This window comes from Felis catus, chromosome B3 (genome assembly GCF_018350175.1).
Source record: "Felis catus isolate Fca126 chromosome B3, F.catus_Fca126_mat1.0, whole genome shotgun sequence".
Taxonomy (NCBI): Eukaryota; Metazoa; Chordata; class Mammalia; order Carnivora; family Felidae; genus Felis; species Felis catus.
In genome coordinates, this window is record NC_058373.1 from 71,677,422 (window position 1) to 71,691,879 (window position 14,458).

The 14,458-nt window shown below is 43.6% G+C and overlaps 1 long non-coding RNA gene across 2 annotated transcripts in view; it reads right to left on the reverse strand.

Moving 5' to 3' along the window:
• Window positions 1-444: 444 nt before the first annotated feature.
• Window positions 445-14,458, reverse strand: part of LOC111560847 — a 29,740-nt gene continuing 15,726 nt past the window's right edge. For both annotated transcript variants that reach the window (XR_002742994.2, XR_006599381.1), the window contains one exon: window positions 445-3,139. This is a non-coding gene — a long non-coding RNA (uncharacterized LOC111560847). The remainder of the gene's footprint in view (window positions 3,140-14,458) is intronic.

Sequence of the window (14,458 nt, forward strand, 5' to 3'; positions counted from 1 at the left end):
ATAATAATACATACATACATACATACATACATACCAATTTCATTCATGACCATAAATGCAAAATAAAATCCTTAAATATTAGCAAAGTAAATTCATTTATATATAAAAAGACAGTTTAGCATAACCAAAATGGATTTATCTCAAAGCTGGTTTAATAGTCTAAAATCAACTAATGCAATTCACCCAGAATTAACCAAGAAAAGAAGGCAGAAGTGAAAAAGAACAAAGGTGGGGCACCTGGGTGGCTCAGTCCACTGAACATCTGACTCTTGATTTCTGCTCAGGTCATGATTTTGTGGTTTGTGGGATAGAGCCTGGAATCAGGCTCTTCCCTGACAATGCAGATCCTGCTTGAAATTCTCTCTCTCCTCCCTCTTTGCCCCTACCCCGTTCTCTTTTTCTCTTTCTCTCTCATAATAAATAAATAAATTTTAAAAGAAAAAGAAGAAGAGCAAAGGCTTTTATTTGGGGTCTCAGAGTTACAATGTGGGACTAGATTTAAGGGTAACCAGAAAAGTGCCCCCTCAGGTGGGGAAAGCTGGGGGTTTTTTAGGAGAAAGAAGGAAGGGGTAATTACATGCTTTAGATAAGAGAAGGAAGAAAAAAAACAGGTAATTTGGTGCTAATTGATTGAACCGCTTCTGATTACTATCTTACTGATTACTTTATTGGTGCTATCAAATGAAACGGTCACTGGTATGTATTAATTAACTTTCCTGTCCTCACATGATCCTAATGCCAGTTGCTCATTTGAAATTTTATGAGGAACCGCTTGTAAAACCATTGTGGCTTCTGGCCCAGTCCAAGAGTTCATTAGTTGACAAGGAAAATAGAGCTTCAAAATGGAGTTGCTTATGTCCAGAAATTTTATTCAATTCCACTCCATTAACTGATTAGGACGGAAATAGTATATGACTGTGTCATCAGATGAAGAAAAATTATTCAACAAAATTCACAATCCATTTACAGGTGGAAACGGAGAGCAGAAGGGAAGGGAACTTTCCCATTCTGAAAACAGAATCAGTAAAAAATCCTTAGCACCAGCAGGACCTATTACAATGGCCCATTAAAGATTTATTGAAAGCTCTCTTATAACAAGCAATAGGCTACATGCTAAAGGTCACAAACGAAGACAATACAGTCACAGCTCCTGGAATTATGGGGGGAAATGAAAATAAGAGCATCCAGTTTTGTCAGCCTTATTCCAGGACAGTAAAATCTCCAGACCAGTTTCTTTCATGGGCACCCAGCCTGTCAGTCCGTGGATGGCTGCCCTAGAGTCAGGTGCCTTCCTTTGATTTAAAGCCTTGACATGATTTTGGTGGAGTCACAGGGTAGAGAAGAAAGTCACCTACAGATTCTCCCTCTTGTGGGTAGAAAAACTGCCTTCAGAAATGGATTGTGTAGGGGCATCTGGGTGGCTCCAAGGATAAAGCATGCAACTCTTGATCTCAGGGGTCTTTGGGCATGGTGCGCACTTTAAAAAAAAGAAAAACAAAGAAAAGAAATGAAGTGTGTATACAATGGATTACAAGATTAAACAAACTGGGGCGCCTGGGTGACTCGGTTTGTTGGGCATCTGACTTCGTGTCAGGTCATGACCCTGAAGGGGTCAGGTCATGATTTGTGGGTTCCAGCCCCCCTTTGGGGGGGGCTGACAGCTTAGAGCCTGAAGCCTGCTTCGGATTCTGTGTCTCCCTCTCTCTCTGCCCCTCTCCTACTTGCTCTCTGTCTCTCTGTCAAAAATAAATGAACACTAAAAATTAAAAAAAAAAAAAAATGAAACAAACTCTTTTCCAGTACAGTGAAACTGTAAAGCTTATAGCATAAGTAGCTGCTCTGTACTTAATCTTTTCTTTCCTTCATATCTACAGTGCTGGAATGTAAATCTGAAGGTGGTAAATTCAATACTAAAGAGCATGAGAGCATGAAAGTTACGATAAAATTCAGAAATCTGTTCTTTGAAAGTTAGACTGTAATCATATCGGCTGAATTTTCTGCTTCTTCACCTGTTATCCCCCAGCCGTGTGTTGGTAACCACAAAACTTCCAACCCATCAACCCAGGAAAAATTTCTGGTCTCTGCTTGGCCAACGGATTCAGGTGGCGCAGCGCCCCCTGCGGGCCAATGAGGTGGCCGCGAGCACCTGCCAGAGTCCCTGCTTCACCACTTCTCTCCTCCAGGTAGCGGCTCCTTCCAGTGCTGTTTCCCAGCTTCAGGGCTTTGTTTCTGGAAAGGCAGCGGGCTTCCCCCGTTGGATGTTGTCCCTAATCCCCTCCACAGGAGCCCGCTGGGGAGAAGGGAGCTGAAGGTGGGGAAGAAAGACCCTATGAGCCAGACCACTCAGGGCTGCCTAGGGACAGTGCCACTGCGAGTTGTTACCAGAGCACCTTGTGGGCAAATCTGCCCGGCCAGCCGGGCCTGTGTAGCCACTCAGTGAGAGCAAGGCTTTTCCACAGTAGATGCCCATTACCCAGGCTCTCCCCAACTCCTCCATCCCCATTTTGTCTTACACCAAAAAAAATTGACACCGTGGCCAGCATGTCCAGTGGAGTGGTGATTTGGGGGCAGAGGCTGGGAGAGAGATGCAGGAAGTGCACATGAATTGTTACAATGAGAGATCCCTATACGAGGGGAGAAGCATTACAGGCAAGTCTTTGGCCAGGGCCTCAAACGTTTGGAGGTGTGGGGTGCAAGTCACTTAGCTTCCTGTGTGAGGTGCAGGAGTCATCTAGCCATCCAGGTGAACAGGTGCCCCGTCCTCACAGCCTACAAGGATGGGCCTAAGGTGGTAATAGCAGTGCAGGGGTCTGGTTCCTATGCGGCAAAGCACACTGACATCGTGAGTACCTTTGTGACTGTTGTGCACACAGCAGCTGTTGGTAGAGGGCAGAGGTGGAATTCTGCAGAAATATGCCAACGTGGCCACATCCTCATGAACGAAGGTGTTGATCGTCTCGCATTTACCCCTGTGCATCAGCCACCATCACCTCACCATCACCTCACAGTATCGGTGGTGTCCTCCAGGGACCCAGGACCTGGTGTTGTCTGTATGTTTTGTAGAGGAGAGCAGGCCTGGGGTGAAGAGTTTGCTCCAGGAAGAGAAGGTGGAGGAAGGTCCACATCAGATTCACGCTCCCTGTGAAAACAGGTCAAGAAGAGTGGGGTCAGAGAGTGGGCCATGGTCCCCCTCCTCCTAAGTACCTATTTCTAAGAATTCCTTGCCCCAAATACTTAATGTCATAAATTCTCTTCTCCTGACCTATCTACACTCACTCTTCTTGTACTCACAGCAACTACTGTCCTCACATCCTCCTTCTACCTCACATCCCTTCATTTCTCTGGGTAAGAGACAAGGAGAGAGAAGGACTTGTCAATAAAGGAGATGCCTACCACCTACTCACCCCTGTATGGGACTGTCATACAAGGTTATTTCCCAACCCCAAAGTAGATTCTTGCTCCTTAATTGAGCAGTCCAGTTAACCTAAAATTTTACATCTCTAAAGTGTTTGCATCTATCAGCCACATGATCCCTAGCCTGTGAGGGAAATGGGTGTCCCTGCTAGCTCAGAATGGAATTGACAAACCATATGCCTTGCATCATAAAAAATGTTTATACTTCCTGAAATACACACACACACACACACACACACACACTTCTTTAAATATATATGCCTGTTTTATTTTTTTAATGTTTATTTATTTTGAGAAAGAGAGAGTGTGTGCAGGGTGTGAAAGGGCAGAGAGAGAGTGAGAGAGAATCCCAAGCAGGCTCCACACTGTCAGCCACAGAGCCCAGCTCAGGACTCCATCCAATGGATCATGAGGTCATGACCTAAGCTGAAACCAAGAGTTGGACGCTTAACCTACTGAGCCACCCAGGCACCCCTACACATGCCTGTTTTAAATGCTATTGAAAAGAAAATGTGGGGCATCTGAGCGGCTCAGTCAGTTAAGCAACCAACTCTTAAGTTTCTATTCAGGTCAGAATCTCATGGTTCGTGAGTTCAAGCCCCACATCAGTCTTTGAGCTGACAGTGTGGAACCTTTGGGATTCTCTCTCTCCCTCTCTCAAAATAAATAAAATAAACTTAAAAAAAAAAAGAAAATATGAGCATTTCAATTCTAAGGGAGTAGAATTCATGTTTCCCCTACATATTTCTTTGCCTCAAAATAAGGATCCCCAACTCTTCCTTGGATAGGGTCCATCATCAGGAAACTTTCCAACTGATGTTCAGGGTTTCTGAGCACTGCCTGGGTGTCAGGTTCCTGTCTCTGAGTCTAATATTCTAACTTCTTTTTTTCATAGCTGGGAGTCCCAGGGAAGAGTTTTTGCCGAGCAGATGACATCCACAGAAATAGATATGTCCCTCTCAAGAGTGGATATGCCTAGCAAAAATGGAACCTCCACCGCCTCTCTCTTTCCTCTAATCCTGAAGAAATGATATTGTAGATATTTTCTTCCCAGACCTCAAGATGAAGGCCACATGGAAAAAGTCTGTAATGATCTTAAACACATTGCCTAGATGGACTAATTTCACGTTTACTACTTCACATCTAGAATGTTTACCAGCATCAGACAGAGTGCCTATGACATCTCAAGCATGAAGAGAGGAACCTGCCGTTTGGTGCCTGTCATAAGCTTGCTATGGGAGGTAGGCAAATCACCTCAACCTCCACTTGTTAGCTCTAAAATGAAGGTTATAGACTAAAGATTTTCCACTCTGCCATTCTTTCACTCCCTAACTGAGCATTACTTGTGTGCATCAGCCCACGTGGGATTTGTGTGTGTGTGCATGTTAGTTCGTATATGTTCAGGTAAGGAGAAATATTTTGTTTGCAAATCAGGTTTCCATTTGAGAACTGTTCATCTAATTAAGGCCAACTGTTCTTAAAAGTGATTATTAGTTTATTCAGGCAAAAAAAATATATTAGTCACTTTTATGTAAAGATTGCATTGTTTTTGTCTCCACAGTTAAAACGGTGAGTGTTCTCATTACAGAAGAAGCTGCCTGAGACTTGGGTCTGCATTTCAGTAAGGCAAAGGATGGAATTAGTACATATGACTTCCCAGAACTCCAAAACTAGCTAGCTTAGGGACCTTGCTAATGAAGGTGGCAGGAGATGCACATACAGTCAATCAACAAGTTATAGTGTAAGCAGGTTTCATGGCTCTTAATAGGTTTCCCAGGCAGATGGGTCTCAAAAGCCTTTTGTGCAATTAGGCAACAGGACAAAAGCAATTAGGCAATCTGACAAACTTGAGTTGAGATGGAATGCCTAGATTTCAACATCCTTTAACTTCTATCTACTTTATCATGGCCAAGAACAGAGCACTTCCTCTTTTTGAACTTTACTTTGCTCAGTTACTTTTGTTTAAGTTGCACAACAGTTCTTATTTACAGCTCTCACAATTTGGTGTGTTCATGGCCCTGCATATCTGGCCATTGGGCTTAAAGTGTCCAATCTTCTGGTGTGTTCCACTTGGCTAAATAGTATGTACAGGGTCTCATTATTCAGAAGTAGTAGAGCTTTGACTCAAACCAGTGTCCTTTATCTGACCTTAACTTTCTGAAGAGGATATGCACCAGGCAGCAGGACAAGGAAATGTTTAGAGATTTGTTCTCCATGAAAACACTTGTCTTCATATTGAGAAGAAAGTTGCCTTTGTAGCGTGAGACTAACCTAGCCCTCTGAAGACACCCAAGAGGAAAAAGCATATTACCTAAAATTAGTAGCTGTGATTAGTGGCAGTCACTGGACAACATTTAGCTTAATCAACAAAAATTTATTAATTTTTTTTCAACTTTTATTTATTTTTGGGACAGAGAGAGACAGAGCATGAACGGGGGAGGGGCAGAGAGAGAGGGAGACACAGAATCGGAAACAGGCTCCAGGCTCTGAGCCATCAGCCCAGAGCCCGATGCGGGGCTCGAACTCACAGACCGCGAGATCGTGACCTGGCTGAAGTCAGACGCTTAACCGACTGCGCCACCCAGGCGCCCCTAATCAACAAAAATTTATAAGGAGATTTAGCTCAAGGTAAATATGTTTGCAGGACGCCTGGGTGGCTCAGTTAGTTCAGCATCTGACTCTTGGCTCAGGTCATGACCTTGCATTTTGTGAGTTCAAGCCCCACATCAGGCTCTGCACCACCAGTACAGAGATTCTCTCTCTCTTTCTATCTCTCTCTCTCTTCCCCTCCCCTGCTTGCTCTCTCTCTCTCAAAAAAATAAACATTAACAGGAAGTAAGGTTAATATGTTTGCTTATCTGCCTCATGTCTCTGTCCCAGAAGAGGGAGGGAGGACACAGAGAGTAGGGCACCTGCATTTGTTTCCCAAGATACTCTTCTCTCCTTGACCAGACCCCAGGCCCTCAGCACTTCCCATTCCCCACACCTGTCTCCATCTCTCCTCATCCCTCCAAACACTTATAGGAGCAACTTATTCCATGAGGTATATATATACATATATATACATATACACAATGGAATATCTCTCAGCCATATAAAAGAATGAAATCTTGCCACGTGCACCAACGTGGATGAAGCCAGAGTGTACTATGCTAAGCGAAATAAGTCAATCAGAGAAAGACAAATACCATATAATTTCACTCATATGTGGAATTCAGGAAACAAATTCTAAACTTTTTAAAAAGCCTATGTACTTGAATAGACAACCAAGCTTGTCCCTCTTACGGATGTGAGATGAGTAGACAGAGATGGAAGAAGGAATGATGCTTTGTGCAGGAAGTTATCTTGGCTTCGGAGGAAGAACAGGGTAAGAAGCCAAGTCTCCCTCTGAAGGAAAAGCCTCATTTCCTAAAAATTTCAGCAGTAATGAAATAAGTGGATTAGCACAAACTGAGAAATTCAAGCAAGTAGAGTATCGACTTACACAAGCCCAACTGCTTATCTCAGGGCTCTCTAGACATCAGGCACCCGGCCACAGCTCCATTCCACCTGTACTACTAATTAACATTATCCATTTTATGAACTCATGCTTTTACACAACTTGGCCCTAAGCAATAGTATACATGAAATTATGTGTATATAATTATTAGTATATCATGAAAGTGTATGTTAATTACATAATACATGACAGTGAATACTTTTATATTTACCTACTAACATCAATCATCTCATTTCCCATCTGTTATACACATTTCAATGTGTACACATACAGTACAGCCATATCCAGAGTTGTCATTTTAAAAACTCCACCTTGAGGGGTGCCCAGGTGGCTCAGACGGTTAAGCGTCCAATTTTGGCCTCAGGTCATGAACTCACAGTTTGTGGGTTTGAGCCCCGTGTTGGGCTCTGTGCTGACAGCTCAGAGCCTGGAGCCTGCTTCGGATTCTGTATCTTCCTCTCTCTGCCCTTACCCCACTAGTGTTCTGTCTCTCTCTATCTCTCAAAAATGAATAAAAACGTTAAAAATTTTTAAAAATACATACATACATAAATACATAAACAAATAATAAATAAATACCTTGAAAAATGCTTACAGAGAAGAGTAAAGGACCCAAGGACAGTAGAAAATAATGAAGCCCAAGGTCAATAGTTTGGCCATATTTATCAAATTCTATACAAAAGAGATACTAAATCATGCACATCCTGATTTGTAACCATTAGGAAAAGGTGCTCTAATTGTTTGCAGACACTTCCTCAGATTCACCACTGAACTGATACAAGATGTAATTCTTGTTATCACCTATGTCTCTTTGCTCTGATTTTATGAGTAAAGCAAAATGTTAAAAGGTGATTTCCTCTATTTCAGTTTGGGTAAGTGTCTCTGAGAAATAAGGCCTCATCCGTAGGAGTTGCCATCCATCTATGCAGGACTCACTCAAAAAGACATGAAACCCTGAGTCCCAGTTCGAATGCCTTTGGGAGTAAGGAAAACAAATGAGCATGTTCTCTCTCATTGTAAACATCACAGAAGGGTCACAGCAGTACTGGATACCACGTTGCTACCCTGATAAATAGGATTGATGTTCCTTAGTAAGATCACCTTTTACCTTGTAATGTTTTCTGCTACATATTTTACACACACACGCACACACACACATTTTACCATATTAAATTTCCCCTGCAAACCTGTTATGTGTATATTATTGCTATCAATATTTTCCAGATTAGATGACATAGGCATGATAAGTAACTGACCAACTCTTTCTTTTTAATTTTATTTATTTATTTTGAGAGAGAGAGAGAGAGAGAGAGAGAGAGAGAGAGAGAGAGAGAAAGAACAAGAGCTGGGGAGGGCAAAGAGAGGGAGAGAAAGGGAATCTCAAGCACACTCAGTGCTGGCAGCACAGAGCCCGACACAGGGCTCAAACCCACAAACTATGAGATCATGACCTGAGTTGAAACCAAGAATCAGGCACTTAACTGACTGAGCCACCCAGGTGCCTCTGACCAACTCTTATGATAAGTATTGTATAGAAGGAGTCAGGACTGGTACCTGGACAAGGCTGTTCAAAATCTACACTCTTCATCACTGTACTACAAAACCTGTATAGTAATTTCATTTACAGAACCTGTTTACATAATTAGTTCCCTGTGAGCCTTTAGATCTCAGTTAATGCCTCCATGTGCTCAATATGCAATGGGTCAACTTCACCTGAATACAATTTTTCAATTTCTTAGGAAAACACTAAGTATCATCCCTCTTCAGACAGGCCTCTCCATAATTCCATCTGAGCACTCTTTCTCCACTCTCGGGGTAAGGAAAGAACTTGCTATAGTCTAGGAAAAGAAGAAAGGCTCAGTCCTTTCATTTGTCATTCCAGAAACTTTATCAAAGGGGTCAATGCTTTTGTTCAATGGTGTTTGGAGGAGACATTTAAAAGCTTCTGTACAAGAAGGCAGGCCTGGGGCCACCTTGCCGACCAAAAGACCATGAAATGCCTAGCAACCAAATGTCTTTTGAATCTAGGTTAATTACAATCTTATTCCATTCACTGTAATTAAATTAACCTACACCGTGTTATCGCTACAGTCCCTGTGGACAGGAGTGCTGTTTGAGAACCCGAAGCACAGCATCCCAGGGTGGGAGCATAGCTTTCCGGAATAGACGCCCAGCACCGCGTCACCACCGCCCTGGAAGAAGGCGGGATTTGGGGACAGAGCAGAGAACCCGCGCAGAAATGGGCCAGGCCAGAGCTTGGCGAGCGTCCAGCACTGGATTGCGCGGCGGCTCCTGCCCACTGCTGGCGGGAAGGCGCATTTACACCCGCGGTCGGGGAGACTCACCCAGGGCAGCCAGCGCCCACCCCGCTTTGCGGTCAACGGCCTCAGCCATTGGAGACTCTGTGAGAGAGGCAGCGGGCTGGGGTCAATGAGGGGTGCGGATTCCGGTGAGGAAGCGTTAGAAGGAAGGATTGAAGTTCCCCACGGATAAAGAGGGGTTAGATCACCAGCACTTACCAGATAGGGAAAGGGGTTGTCTGCATCAGCTCCCCCCGTCCCCCGCCCAAATTAGGCCTCATGGATGACCAGAGTGCAGATGCAGTTGAGCGAGAAGCTGGTAAGAGCTGGCCTGGAGCCCAAATCAGTCCCTGACCTTGACATCTCAGCAATATTGTGTAGTGGCAGTTGGGCCTTTCATTGGGGAGCCTTATTCAGCAATCATGTCTTGAGTACTTATTTGCTAGACACTTATGTGCAGACTTTGTGGGAGTCATCTGAGAATACAGCAGGCCAAAAAGAGAGAGAGACAGAGAGTAAATATAAGAAGAATGTAAATTATGCAGACGGTTAAGGTGATAAGATCCATGGGATCTTATAGAAGAGAGGAAGAAAATAGAAGAGGAAGGAGAATGAAGGGCAGCTATGAATAGAATTTTTAAAGCTTTTTTTTTTAAGTTTATTTTTTTAGAGAGAGAGTGTGTGTGTGTGTGTGTGTGTGTGTGTGTGTGTGTGTAAGCAGGGGAGGGACAGAGACAGAGGGAGAGAGAATCCCAAGCAGGCTTCTTATGGACAACACGGAGCCCAATGCATGGCTCTAAATCACAAACTGTGAGATCATGACTTGAGCAGAAACCAAGAGTGGGAGGCTTCAACCAACTGAGCCACCCAGTCTTCCTGAATAGCATTTTTAAGTAGGGTAGTTAAGGGCCCTTGATAAGGTGACATTGAAGCACAGACTTAGAGGTGGTATGGGAGTTAGCCTTACATATATCTGGGGGAGAGGAGGTGATTTCTTAAAGAGAATATGTCTGTCTTTCACAAACAGCAAACAGACCAGACATTGGAGAAGAGTGAATTGAGAGGGAAGATAAATAGTAGGGGAGTTGTTCTGAAAAGTAAGGGTGTGAGAGGAGAGATTGCTTAAGAGTGTAAGGACTTTTGTAAGGATTTTAGTTTTTACTCAAGAGTTAAATGAGGCATTAGAGGATTCTGAGCAGAGTTGTATGATCTGAGTTATATTCTGAAAGATTACTCAGGTTGCTGTGTGTGAAGTTAAGGGTAGAAGCAGGGAGTCCAGGTCCCAGACTTGTGTAATGATCCTGGTGGGAAAAAAATGGTCTCTCAGGCCAGGTGGTAGCAGTGGAGGCAGTGAGAGAGGGCTGAATGTGTTTTGAAGGTGAAAACAACTGACTTTACTGACAGGTTGGAAGGAGGGACAAAAGAAAAAGAAAGGAATCAAGAACAACACCAAAGTTGTTGGCTTCAAAGTGGAAAGGATGATATTACCTTCGACTGAGAAGGGAGATGTTAACAGAGGAGCAGTTTTAGGGTAGAAGAAGAAGAAAAATCTCTCCCTTTGAGACATGGTAAGTTTAACATGTCTATTAAACATCCAGTGATGATGCCATGTGGACAATTGGATATATGAGTCTGAAGTTCAGGAGAGAGAGCTAGACTAAAGATATAAATCTAGGAATTTTAGAATATCAATGCCAATGGCATTTAAAGCCTTGAGACCATATAAGATAATAGACTGTGTAGATGACGAAGGGCACACACTGACCATGGGGCTTTCCAAAATCCAAGTACCAGGAAGAAGAGGCGGAACTTGTAGAGAGGCTGAGAACAGATGCCCTGTGCAGTCATGGAAGAGCCAGGAGACAGGAATGTCCTGGAGACCAGCCTGAAACTTGACATGACTATCTGCCTTGAGGGTACAAGGACTGATCTCACAGTGGTTTCTATCGTTGCCTCTGTCATAAGAAGCTGCATTCCCCAGATAAGCCTCACCAAGGAGGAGAAGTGATCAACTGTGATGCTGAGCAGAGAGAATCAACCGTGTCTGGAGAGGGAAGGTCTTACTTCACATCCATATCCCCCGTGGTAGAGTGGAGGAGTCTGGGGAGTTGATTACAAAGCTTGACCTAGAAGGAGACAGTCTTGTCCAGGAGTGAGTGGGAAGAGGATCCACATGTGGGTCATGTTTTCTGTCCCAAAAGAGGGAATGAAGAGACAGAGAGTAGGGCATCCGTGTCTCACTTCCCCTGGTTTACCAGTCCCTCCTTCCCCTGACCCCAAGACCCTCAGCACTTCACATTCCCTCCCTTTCTCCTGTCTCCTCACTCTAAGTACTCAGCTGAGGAGCTCACCTTGTCAGATCCTCCTTCTTCTTGCACACCCAGTCCCAGCTCCTGCCTCCTTCCTTCCCTCTATCCCACTACCTGGAGATTCTCTACAGATTGCCCACAGACGCATCTCATTTGTTAAATTGCCACATAGTCCTAATGGAATCCTTGTATCAAGGAGCCATTTATTTAATTCCCAGTTCTGTCAGCTAGACAAATTTTCTGTGTCAGAGAGACAAATCACCCCACCATTCTGGTCCCCAGTTGCTAAATGAAAGACTTGGAATGAAAGACCTAACAAATTCCTTCCAGCTCAGATTCTCTGTAGTTCTCTGAATCCCCAACAAAATAAAGGAGTAGGTATGTGGGCGTGTAGAAGAACATTTACAGAAAATGCAATTGACATTTCTGAATTGTTCTACTATGTAAACCTGATTTTCTTAAATGATTATGCCTAAATCCAGAAAAAATAGACTACCTGAAATAAAACCTATTCTATTATAAATACATATATGTATATATGCGATGTTTAATTTTATGTGTCAACTTGAGTGGGCCACAGGGTGCCTGGATGTGGGGGATAAGCTTAGGAATCCCCTGGGCTTACACCAATGGGTTAACAAGGCATAAAGAACTACAAACTCAATAAAATGCTCACACCCGAGTTTGGGTAAACCAGATTGGCACTCCAAGAATAGGGGGGTGCAAAGACACCAGAGAATAGGGAGGCACAAAGGTGCCAGGAATAGGGAGGTGCAAAGGCACCCCAAAATAGGGAGGGGCTGCTGAGCCCCCAAAAATATAAAGGGAGAGGCAAAGGCCTGAAATAGAAACAGTGCAAAAGTGCCCAATATATAGGAATAACAAGATTAGATATTCAGGGTGAAAGCCCCCCAAATTTAGTACTATAGCAGAAAGCTACTTTCATAGGAGAATAGGGTCAGGTTAGGTTAATTGGTGAATTGGACTTTGGGCCGCTGTGTTGCAGGCAAAGCAGGCCGGAGCTGAGATGGTTAACAAAAGAAAAGGTGTCTTGTTAACCCTGAGGTGATTCCCCCTATCTGTCTCATCCCCTAGGCTGGCAAAGATAAACAAGCACAACACCTCCTGTCTGCTGTTAACTACCATCCACCCATCTGCCTGGCGCCTGGATTTTGTTTTATATTGTCCAAACCCCAAACACTGTATATCTTCAAAATCCCCTTTTCCCCCTCATGTCCTCAAGTTAATGTTCACAGTTTCTTTGTCTCTTTGTGTACGCCCGCCACATTTGTAAGCCTTCTGATCTGAATAAATACGGGGCAAGGACCCTTATTCAGGGCTCTTGTCTTTTCCCAGACATTAGCCATCTCTCACTTCAATCCTGCATCCGCTCTTTTGCTAGACAAGAGAGATCTTTAGGCTTAGAGTCTACAACACCTGGATATTCAATCAAACATTATTCTGGATATTTCTGTGAGGATGGTTTAAGGTGAGACTAATATTTAAATTGATAGACTCAGTAAAGCAGAGTGCTCTCTCTAATGTGGGTGAGCCTCATCCAATTAGTTAAAGGTCTGAATAGAACAAAAACGTAGACCCTTCCCCCAAATGAAAGAGAATTCTCTGGCCTGATGGCCTTCAACTGGGACATCAGCTTTCTTCTGCCTTCTGACTCAAACTGAAACATCAGCTTTTCCTGGGTTTCAAGCCTGCCTGCCTTCAGACTGGAACTATGCCATCAGCTCTCCTGGTCTTCAGCTTGCCGACTCACCCTGGAGATCTTGGAACTTGCCAGCCTTCATAACTGCATGAACCAATTCCTTATAATAAATCTCTTTATGTATATTCTATTGGCTCTGTTTCTCTGGAGAAACCTGACTAATGCAACACGTATATTTGTTATTGATGCTTTAAGATTATTAAGAAAAGCATTCACTATTACATTGAAGGCAACATGCAAATCCCTACCCCTCAGAGCTGTTGTTCCGTTGAGCAAGAGAATTGAGCAAGAAAACAGTTCAACACAGAAGACTACAGAGTGATCTTACACCACCGAGACTGTCCAGGTGTGAAGTGTGGTAACTGGCTAACGCCCTGGGGGATACTGGTTGGTTAGTCAACAAATATCAGTGAAGTAGTTCCTGCCCTTAGCTAACTCCAAGAAGGTTCAAACACTGCTCTAAGAAAAACAAAAAAGGACTAAAACTCATTAAACCCAAGAGGAAGCTTTGATGGGCGCTATATAGCCTAAATATCTCAGCATCATTCATGATTTGTATGCCTCGTGGAATGTTGGAAATAAACAAGGAAACCACCACCTCTTTGGTGCACCTATTTCATACAAGGCGATTGGGATTAAGCCTCACACAAATGCTGTCTGGGAGGTCACACTCTCAGCACTTCCTAGTGTTTTTACCTGTGTTCAGAATCTAGAGTAGCCCACCATCAGACTTAGTATGTCTGTGTATCTGGGAAGAATTTTACTGTTTCCCTGGCAGAAAAAGGAAGACAAGAGCCTTGTCTGAAGTCACATGGTAGGTGAATAGCAGAGCTGTGAGTCAAACTCTGATCTGTCTTTTTAAAAAGCCCATGCACTTTAGCAGAAAACCAGGCTTGTCCCTCTTAAGGGAAAGGTATGAGGCAAGTAGAAGACTGAGAGTAGGGCATGACACTCCATGCAGGAAGATACCCTGGGTTTGGAGGAAGAACATACCTTAACAATAAAGAGGCCAACAATTCAAGGGAAAGACCCAGCTACTAAATATATCAGCAGTAATGACTATTCTTGGAAAACAACACTGTTGAGAAACAAGTTCAAACTGAGAAGCCAGACAACTAGGGCGTTGACCCACATAAGCCTGTTTATCTCAGAGTTTCCCAGATGTCAGGCACCCAGCACCAGAGCTTCAGCCCATCCCTATTATTAATTAACATTT